We start from the raw sequence: 11,433 nt of genomic DNA, 5'->3' as shown, positions 1-11,433 counted from the left end.
CCCAGCTTATCCTTAGCTTGATCATAGAGCAGTACTAAATCTCCCTCAACAAAGGAACGAGGTTGAATGGTTTTGTCGAAGTGAGCCTTAACCCTCTTCTTTTGCGTTTCAATAGCTAGAGAGGCTAAGCGACGAGTCTCGTCTAGCCGCTCTAAATAGAGAAGTCGTTCCTCCACCGGAGTGGTGTTGGGAAGCAACTCGACAGCTAACTTTAATGAAGGAATCTCACACTCAACAGGAAGGGTGGCCTCCAGTCCATAAACAAGCTGAAAAGGAGTGAAACCGGTGGCGTCCTTCACAGAGGTCCGGTAAGCCCACAAGGCGGGGAACAGCATCAGATGCAAGTTAGACTTGTGTGTATTCATGGTACGTTGCAGCATTGTGATCAAAACTTTGTTCATGGCTTCAACTTGGCCGTTAGATTGAGGGTAATACGGCGTTGAGCTATCTTGACGCAAGCCTAGCTGGGTCATTAGTTCTGTCATCATGTGATTACGGAAATGTTTTCCGTGATCCGTGACAATAGCCTGGGGGACTCCGAACCGAGTAATGACATGATTAAACAAGAACTGCGCCGCTGTGTAACCGTCTTCGTTCAATGTAGGCATCGCTTCGGCCCATTTGGTGAAGTAATCCACGGCAACGATGATATATCCATGCCCCCCAGCCGAACGAGGGTTACAAGACGTATAATCGATGCCCCATTTGGCAAATGGACCTACGGTAACAACAGGGTGCAGTGGTGCAGGAGGTGCACGCATTTTCCGGTGGTAGACCTGACATTCATGACATGCACGGACGGCAAGAATGCAATCCTTGAAGATAGAAGGCCAGAAATAACCAGCACGGAGGATTTTCTGGGCGGTGGCATATCCGGACATATGGCCGCCACAAACACCGGAGTGGCAGTCATTCAATACGCGCTCAGCCTCCTCGAGAGTCAAGCATCGGCGGAGAACAGAATCAACGCCGAGGCGGTACAGGGTATCGCCAATGATGCGATAGGGTTGAGATTGGTGACGAATCCTTCGTCGAGCATCTTTTGATACATTAGGACGGAAGGAAGACGTCTGCAAATATACTATGATGTCCCCATACCAAGGGTCGAGGGTGCTGATTAGAAACAATGTTTCATCCGGGATATGCTCTTCCGAACGAGATGGTGCAGAAGGGGATGGCAAAGAACAGAGTAATTCTGCAAAGACCAGAGATTTCTTAGACTTGGCAGCGGTAAATTCCAAGTCAAACTCTTGTAGGATGACAATCCATTTCGAGTACTTGCCCCCCAGCAGCTGACGCGACAAGATGTAGGTCATTGGGTTGTAGTCGGAAATCACGGTTGTAGTGCGCAATAGGATATAGTGTCGGAATCGTTGGACAGCGCAGACAGCTGCCAATGCCAACTTCTCGACATACGCGTAGCGGGTTTCTGTATCCAAGAGATTGCGACTAAGGTAATAGATAACGTGCTCATTGCCATCATCATCATCTTGCACCAGAACCATGCCGATGGTGGTGTCAGCGGCAGCTAGATAGAGAGAATAATCACGGTGATAGTTCGGAGGTCTTAAGAGTGGAGCCGAGACAAGGAGGTCCTTGAGTCGCTCGAAAGACTCCTGGGCGATGGCATCCCAATGAAAGGGTGTGTCTCGCTTTAATAACCGTGTGAAACCCTTAGCCACCTCGGCATAATTCGGAATGAATCGTCTAAGGAAATTCGCTTTGCCCTGCAAGCTCTGCAATTGCTGCAAAGAAGCAAGGGGAGGAAGATTCAGGATGGCCTCAACTTTGAGGGGATCCAGACGGATGCCTTCTCGGGAGACGATGAACCCGAGCAGTCGGCCTGATTCTACGCAAAAGACACACTTATGAGGATTAAGCCTTATGCGGTAGTGTCGACAGCGGAGAAAAATCTCGCAAAGATGAGAGGGATGATCCTGACGCTTAGCTGAATGAGCCGGGAGGTCATCCAGATAAGGTTGTACAATGTGACGAATATCATGAAAGGCATAAGACATTGCACGTTGAAATGTAGCGCCGGCATTCTTTAGACCAAAAGGAAGCTTCTTATAGGCAAAGGTGCCCCAAGGACAAATAAAAGCTGTCTTATGCTGGTCCGTGGGTGCAATGTTGATCTGGTTATAGCCAGAGAAGCCGTCCATAAACGAGTAAATCTCATTCCCTACGCACTCATCAATAAGCTGATCGATGAAGGGCGTAGGGAAGTTATCCTTCGGACAGGCACGATTGATATCACGATAGTCAACACAGACCCGGATAGTACCCTGCTTTTTATTCACAGGGACTATATTAGACACCCAATCCGTAAGGGGAATGGGGTAAATGAAACCAGCTTTAAGAAGCTTTTCGACTTCGGCCTTGATGGCTGCAGCCTTTCGGGGGTGCACAGGGCGTAAGCGCTGACGGACAGGCTTAGCACCTAGATATGTAGGTATTTCGTGCACCACTATACTAGGATCGATGTCAGGCATTTCCTCATAGGACCATGCGAAGACATCACGAAATTCGCGAAATAAAGCAGTATAGAGTTGAACTTCCTCAGGAGTGCAAGTGACTCCAATATGAATGTGTTCGACGATCCCTGGTTTGACAGAGATGTCGATCGGTTGGGTTTGCGTGATATTTCCCATATTGCCCTCTGAAGACACTTGATAAAGCTGAATGGGTGTTTGGAGGGGTGGGGATGGGACACATGAAGCAAACCGTTCGAGACATGCGGCCATTTCTGGATGGGGAGGGAGAAACGAAGAGCGATGGTGGTGATCTGACCAAGGGAGCTCTTAAAGAGACATGGTCTCTATGATGGCTTCGTTGAAAGGAAATATTTCCTTCAATGGATCCAAAGTAGCCTCATCTCCTAGCCAAGGGAAATGATCATATGAATCGGGAACACTGCTCGGGAGAGCAGGTTCATCAGGGGGAGCCGATGCAGCAACAATCTCGATGTAGTTGAGTTTGGCAGGACTCAACGACATCATATCACCCCAAGAGTCTTCCTGGTTAGCAGGAGGAAGAACCCACGGATCTGAGCGTACAGAGATCATGTTGATAGGGGCGAGATTCGGAGGTGGGTGGGGAAAGACTCCCATTAAAGTGGGATCTTTGAAAAGTCCAGCACCCACGTTCACGAGTGACTTTGAGGTATGCTCCACGAATGGCACATTACCTTCAGAAGAAGAGGCGAAGAAGGAGAGCTGGTCCACCGTGACAATCTTCCCTTGGTGAGGGAAACGAATGACACGGAACAGGGAGGAAGCCACGGCTTGCATGGCATATGTCCAGCTTCGTCCGAGGAGGAGGTTGTAGGTCAGATTGGCGTCGACAACTTCGACCTCCACTTCTACGGTCTTCCCTTCCAAAGAGATGGGCAATCGTTGGAGGATACCGTAAGGACGAGATTCTCTTCCATCGAAAGCTTCTAACGTCGTAGGGGACTGACTCAAAGCAGGGGAACCAATCGCCTTCCAGCAAGCAACAGACATGATGCAGGTTGAGGCACCTTCATCAATAACCGTACGATGAATCGTTCTGCTATTGATGATGACCTGTATAAGGAAAGCGACTTGGTGAGGCAGTCTCTATGTAAAACCCTCGAGATCGAAAGAAATCAAATCTGAATCTGCCGGGTCGATGCCACCAATAGCTGATAGCAAGGACTTCCTCTGGGAGGGGCAGCTCTGGAGGACTTCTAGAGCGGACATAGCAGACGGAGCCTGAGCTAAGTCCTCAACAATGCTATAGTGCTGGGCAGCACGAGCATTAGGGTTGTAAGATGACTTCCTGAGTACACCTTTTGGAGGGGGTCGGGGGATCGTCTCAGTGCTGGGCCTTTCGATGTGGAGAGGACCAGAACTAGACGGAGGAGCGCTGGAGGGAACCTCCGGCTCTTTCCCGGCACGAGATGGATAATCTTTTGCTCGAGTTGAAACATGGATGGGGATCGTGCCAGCCATGAACACTTGAGAACTGAACGAGGAAGAGGGTTGAGACGGGTTTGCCACCATTTGGGTCTGTTGGGAAGGGAAAGGCTCTTTAAGCACGGCAGGAGTTCCAGGAGCACCTTTCAATAACCGACTAACTTCGGACTACCTTGGGCAGTCCTTAGTGTAGTGATCCTCATCACAGATGAGACAAGGATACTTAGGTTTTCGTTTAGCTCCTTCCTCGGGTGGAGGTTTAGGGGTATCCTGCTTTGGCTGTCCAGATTTATCTTTAGCTTTCCCTTTCTTTTTCCCTTTTGAGGATTTATCCGCCGCGGTGGACTGGACGGCGTTTACCTCGGAGGTACTTCCAGGATTAGATTGGCCCTGAGAAGCATTTTCATTAGAAGCATTCTGTTTTTGCTTCCCACGGTTTGCGGCCAATTTCTTCGATGACGAGTTCACAGAGCCAATGACTCCATCAACAGATGGTTTGGGCGGAGCCTTGCTCTGTCCAGGCCTCGGGGCAACTGGAAAATAATCATATAGAGTACCCGACTGAGAGTATACTAAGTATAGGTACTGAGCTCGCGCGATCGCTTGCTCTTCAGTTACACAAGCTCCCATCGCGATGTCTTTTGCAATTTTAGGGACAAAGGAAGTTGTGAACCAATCGGTCAGGAGTTGATCAGGAATCCAGAATTTGATCAAGCGACGACACCTTCTCCATTCATGTATATGATCAGATATGTGCGTAGCCGTGTCCTGTTTAAGAGACGTGAGGAGATTTGTCCCAGTCTCGTACCGAATGGGTAACTGAAAATGAGTTAAAAATGCCATAGCCAGCGAGTTGAAATCTTGAAACATGCCGCGATTCAGCTCAATATACCACTTAGCGGCTGAACCGGTGAGGGTTCTTTGAAAGAGGCGGAGCCATATAGAGTCATCAAGCCATGAATTCGATGAACACCAAAGGTGATAGGTCATAACGTGGGCTTGAGGATCTTCACCAGCTTTGCCATCAAATTTTGGACAATCACCGGGTATTTTAGTTGGAACTGGTGGCCAATACAGATTATGCAAAATGGGATCATTTGTTAACTTGGACACATCCGGAAGTTCCAACGTCGCTAAGAATGGCAACTGAGGGTTAAAGGACATTTTTGGCTGTGGGTTCGAGGCAGTATTAGGGTTCCAACCAGGTGGTGGTTGCCCCCATGGACTTTGTCCAGATGGACCTGGCCCGAAGGGACCTGGCGCATAGGGACCTTGTCCAAATGGACCTGGCCCGAAAGGGCCTGGCGCATAGGGACCTTGTCCGTAGGGGTTCTGCCCATATGTATTCTATCCATATGCAGACAGCTGACCCTGGGTCTGCCCCCCAGCACCCCACGTATTAGCAACTTGACCCGCAGGTGCAGCATACTGATAATTTTGGTAAGGAGTGACCTGCATCTGTTGATAATTTTGGTAAGGGGTAAACTGAGTTTGCTCCTGGGGTTGCTTGTAGCCATGCATTTTCTAGGCTCCATACTGAGCCTGATAAGCAGGCTGCGCTTGGTAGGAAGGCTGGGGTTGTGGCCCGCCTTGCATTTGATAACCCATTTGAGTTTGAGGCCCAGAATAATGTCCTTGAACCGGCTGGGCTTGGATCATCTGGGCGGAAGGTTGGCCTGGTTGAATTTGGGATGGACCTGTTTGCCCAGAAGGACGTACTTGCTGGGCGCCAGGTTTTCCTTGAGCAACCAAGGGTTGTCCTTGCGGAACAGATGGCAAAGCTGGCTGGATGGCTGGTTGACCTTGCAGTTGGCTAGCCTGTCCAGCTGGATGAGTAGGACGGACAGTGGGTTGGCCTTGTTGCACAGAGGGCTGGCCCGTTTGTCCGGAGGGTTGTACTGGCTGAGCAATGGGTTGGCCCTGCTGTACGTAGGGTTGCCCCCCTTGCCCAGAAGGTTGCATGGACTGAGCAGTGGGTTGGCCCTGCTGTACGTAGGGTTGCCCCCCTTGCCCAGGAGGATTCACAGGCTGAGCAGTGGGTTGGCCCTGCTGTACGTAGGGTTGCCCCCCTGCCCAGAAGGATACCCCTGCTGGACTACTGGTTGACCTTGAGGAGTATAATTTTGCCCAGCTTGTCCAGTGGGATAACCCTGCTGGAAACCAGGTTGGCCTTGTTGGATGTAAGGCTGTCCTGGCTGACCAGACGGATAACCTTGTTGGGTACCAGGTTGCCTTGGGTAACCAGAAGGTTGACTCTGATAGGAAAAAGATGGACCGCCCATGGCCGAAGGTTGTCCCGGGTAGGGTTGTCCTTGTGGGCCCCCAGATTGTCCTGGGTAAGACTGGCCATAAAGTGGTTGCCCTTGGGGGGCTTGCACATAAGGTGGCTGGCCTAGATTAGGCGATCCTTGAGGCTGTCCAGGAATTGCCTGGCCCCCATGAAAAGAACGAGTACCAGGATCATAAACAATGTTCAATGGTACCGAAACTTCAACGAAAGGTTGAAGAGGCGCGGATTGAACGAACTGGAGGTACTGACCGGTAGAATCATAATAAAAGAGTGGACCTTGGTAATTCGGGTCCACAATGGGTTGCCCATGGGCATCATACGGCCCCCCTCCTGGAACAGGACCAGAAGAGGGTTGAGCACTTTGTGCAGGATCGATGACTCCAGACGAAAGCCCTGGTTGGCCACTGCTCACTTGACTGTGAGAGGGACCAGCCCCAGGGTTTGTAGATGAAGATGCTGTCACAGCACTGACGACCGGAGTTGAGTACGCTAAACAAACAGTTGGATTCATGGGAACTGAAGTAACAGGCGTATTAGGGGGTTGCGAAATAAAAGGTTCCGTGGTGGCAATGAGACTAGGATCCCATATAGTCGTAGAAGGCATTCTGGCAGCTATTCTATCGCTCATCGATTGATACCGTGGAGGGAGTGGAGAAGTAGCTGGAATGGGAGATTCAACATTTGACACCACGGGTGTCTCACCTGCGCTGGGAGATGTCTCATCCATGTGGGAAGTTGACATCGGAGATGACATACCGGGAGGGGTAACAGGAATATCGTCCTCGTCAGGCTCCCAGATAGGGTTCCAATCTTCTTCGTAATCCTCGTCGCCCGGGGCACGTACGTTGATAGGCTGGATACTCGGGATAATCGGAAGAGTACTGCTTACAACTGGTTCCTCAGGAGCAACAGAAGATGGAGAACCTTGATCACTTGGACCGGGAGTTGACGGGTCAGCCAGGATGACAAACCCCACACAAAACCCTAAAGGAAACTAACGACAAAGACCCTACTCAAACTAACGCATACAAAATCTAACCAGGTGATGTTATCGCGACCGAATAAATTTTTAAGACACAGGAACTGAACTTGACCTTTTCATGCTTCAAGAGTCGAGAAAAGGACGAAAAGATGACTCTAGTCTCCTTCGAATGTTTAATGAGCACGAAGTGACAAGAAGCTCACTGGCACCTTTTCATTTAGGGAGTCCCAAAAGGATCAAAAGTGACTGCTCTGGAGATTCTAGGCAAAGGGTTTACCAAGAAATCCGTAAAACTGCTTATACACCTTGGCAATCGTATGAGAACCAAGGACTTTCCGTACTGCAGTCAATCTTCCCGAATGCTGTGTTCGGTGCGTTACGGCTCGCAGGGCGGCAGACTCGGCTTCCTATGGATCAAGGATAAAAGCCTAGTGGGGTCTCCCTATATACGCGATGGTACGTGGGAGCACAGTCCGTGTTAGACCACTATCGAGTCACAGAAGGAGGAATCACCCAACCGTAATGTGAAACAACAGTGACTATGTTTAAAGACGCTAGAACACGTCTCTAACCTAGACCTCTAGATGTTTGCGTTAAGTTCCAATGCGTTTTTAGGTTTATTCAGTTTATTTTATGGTTGATCTTGAATTAAGTTTCGATTTCAGGCCTTATCGTATGATCTCTCACAATTTCCTAGATGCAAACTACATGCCAAAGAACACCATTTCGTTCGATGAATTCTAATTACGAGAGGGTTAAGAACTTTCAATCAAACAAAACGAACTCAAACAATCAAACCATCCAATGCAGCTAATGACAAAGAAATGAAATTTTTCTTTTGAGAACACAAATCAATGAAATGCTCTTCTTTTCATTAACTATTGAATGCAAAAGACATTAGTTTGATTTCTTTTTCAATGGCACTATGCACTTTAAAATGAATTTTGAGAGATAGCAACACCGAGCAAAAAGAAGTAAAATCACTCAATGAAAAGCACAACAAGCGTGAAAAGAGCTGATTGAACCCTAGCAACTGTGATCTGTGTCTGGGTAGTGAAACAATCCGAGGATCGGTTCAATGACAATCACCTCAAACAAACAAGCAAAGAAAGCAAAAAGAGGAAGGTTTCCGCAATAGCAAAGGCAAGCAGCAACGAACTTTTGCGAACAAGTGAACAAGTGGATAAAACAAGGTCAATCCAGTAAAGGCTAGATGATGGCACTAGGTCACGGGACACAAAAACGAAATTCGTCCGACAAGACTTCGCAAGCAAGTGTGTCATAATTCAAACAATAAATATCAACCAAGTAGAAAGAGCTGGAAATAGTCAAACCAACAGGCTCAGGAGGCAAAATTGAAACATATTCAATTTTACAGGATCAGCGCGGGTAGCGCTCAGCAACAGTGCGCTGAAAAGAGGTCACGCGTAGCAACTTGGCGTTGTCAGCGCGGAAGGACACGACTTAAGCGCGCTGGTTCGATTTCAGAACCGTCACGATTGTTTTACGTACAAGCGCGATGACAACAGGTTTAAAGAAACAGCAATGCGCTGTCAGCGCAACTGTTTTGATATAAACCGCGCTGAGGCTAAAAAAGAGGCAAAATCAAGCCAAAAACTCCCAAACCAAGGCCAAAACTCTTTAAACAATTTACACACCTCCCAGACTGAACCAGGAAGCTTAAAAGCAGACAACTAATCCCCAATTTTGAAAAGAGAGAACAATCAAACTCAAACACAAAAATGAACAAAAAGAGACAAAAGGCCAGCTCCCCAGCGGAGTCGCCAAATTGTTGGAGAGGTAAATCCCCTCTACAGATAGAGGCGATCCCTACTAGCCCAGAATGGGTCTAGCAACAATCAATCAATGCTCCTGTGCAAGTTCCTAATTGCAAATAAAAGAGAGGTAAAGAACACCTACTTGGATTCCAACGCTATTGTTTGATGAAGAGATGCCACTCTCGCTCCTTCGCTCTGGCCGGTCACGATCCTCCACGATCTCCGTGAATAGATACCTGCACACACGAAGAGAAAGACAAACACAAGCGTGAAATCTAATAAAAGCAATTATACATCAGTCAGAAAGGATGTAATTCACATTAACCATTACAAAGACAAATGAGAATGGAACCATAACAGTAGTCATCTATTATTAAATCAATAACAGAGAAAGGTACAACCAAAGTTCTGACGCTGAGTCCTTCTCTAGAGGGTCCAGCCAGCAAGTCTCTTAAGCATTCACCCTTGGAGGTAGATTCTCCCAACACAAAATCTCTCTCTCACACAAGCAATACTCACAGCCCTCCTTAAGCTTCCTCTAGCAAAACCACACTTGTCACACCAACTACCTACTAGCAGCAGCAATCCAAGCACTATGAATTCCACACTATCCAAACTAGCTGCTCATGGCAATGGTGGAGGTTTAAATAGGAGAAGGAGTCTCCATGAATGGTGGGAGGACAAGCTTATCTTCAAGGAAGGTGGTTCCAAATGACGAACAGACATGCCATAGAAGGGAGGGCGATACTCACAAGGCCAACAACCAAATCTGGAACCATCTGGAAGGCTGGCTGTTGGAACAAATTCGCCCAAACTAGATCAGCGCGGGTGTAACCTGAACTGGCGCGCTGACAGCGCATCACAGTAACAGAGCAGGCTGTGTCAGCGCGGCTTAATACTTTCATAGGATGCGCTGGCGCATAAAATTCGACCAGCGCGGAAAACCCGTGTGCTTCCGCGCTGGCAGCGCATCAGTTACACTATCAGGCGCCAGTCAGCGCGGTTATTTTAATAACAGACGCGCTGATGCAATAAACTTTGGCAATGAGGGTCATTTGGCCAGTTTAGAGAGCATGAGCATGGTGCATTTGATTTCATGGGACAGTAGGGAGACTGACAGGGAGACAGTGACAAATTACTGCGTAACATGTACAGTTAATTTTCACCTTGGATTTAAAAACCCTGTTTTTAAAGCCAAAGTGATTTCTCAAAAATTTTGTGAAAATTGTAAAAAATTCAAAATGATTCAAAGGACAGCATATAACCCTGGCTCCCTTGCCAAGATCCCTCAGAGCCTATCCCTGCAAAAATTATCAAAGAAAAGCATCAAATCAATCAGTTTCAGGACAAAAGGAAACCAAAAAGTCAAGTTTATAAAGTGTCATGGAAAAAACATTATAAAGTGGGTTATGATATGAAATTAATTCAAACAAGGCTATAAAAGCCCTAATCTCCCTCTATCAAGCCTCATTATGCATCCAAGTGATAGAGCAACTGATTGCAAGAGAGTTTGAGTGAAGTTTGTGAGTTGGGAAGGCACGTGACCTGTCGAACCAGGCGCGCGACCTGTCAGGCACCCTCCGCCAGTGTTAATTTACAACGCGCGCGACCCGTCAGAGGCGCGCGACCTGTTGGGTGAGGCGCGCAACCCATCAGCGCTCTCTCTGCAAAACCGCCAGCAAATTTGCCAAGGAGCCACAAATTGCTAAATTGTGCAAAGTAGGCCCTCCATCATAAAAAATTATTGCTTGTTACAGTTCAAGAAGGTCATGATTATATTTGTAAAGGTCTCCATTTGCAAGTAGAAGTCTCTATTATGCTTTGGCTTGAAGTTGTAAAAATTGCTAGGGTTTATTATGCTGTTTTGAGGTATCCCATTGTTCTCATTTTTTCCACCTCCCATTACATTTTCCTTATCATTTTATGTAAATTTCCCTTCCAAATTTTTTAAAGAGCCCTAAACCCTACCCTTCTTCCCAAGAAATCAAAAGAAAAATTAAACCCTAGCCCTTCCTCCCATATCATTATTGTAAATAAATTTGGAAAATAATGTATATGCAATAATCCTTTCCCTAAACTCCCTGTTTCATTATTATTCCCAGTTTCCCTTTAAAATATCCCTTCCCTAACATTTCCCTTGTGCTCCTTGTCCCCTTGAAACAACATTTTAATCAGCAGTTTGCAAAGCAGAAACAGCAGTACATTTCAGCCACTTTGCTCCTAAAACAATGTCAGAAACCGAAACCAATTATGAGCAAAGTGATGACCATGCATTAGCTTCAGAGTTTGAGGAACAGAGGAGGCCTCACAAGGGTGGAAAGGGCGATCATCATAGGAGAGAGGAGCCCACCTCTTTGACCGATTTGCAGGCTTGTCCAATGGTAGTATCATGTTTCCGTTATATGTCTTGTTATGAGTTTTGCGAGAGGATCTCTCGGATTAAGC

Source organism: Pinus tabuliformis, chromosome 5_2 (assembly GCF_031772625.1).
Source record: "Pinus tabuliformis cultivar Carrire ecotype Pingquan chromosome 5_2, CPIR1, whole genome shotgun sequence".
NCBI lineage: Eukaryota > Viridiplantae > Streptophyta > Pinopsida > Pinales > Pinaceae > Pinus > Pinus tabuliformis.
Note: the sequence above shows the minus strand (reverse complement) of the source record.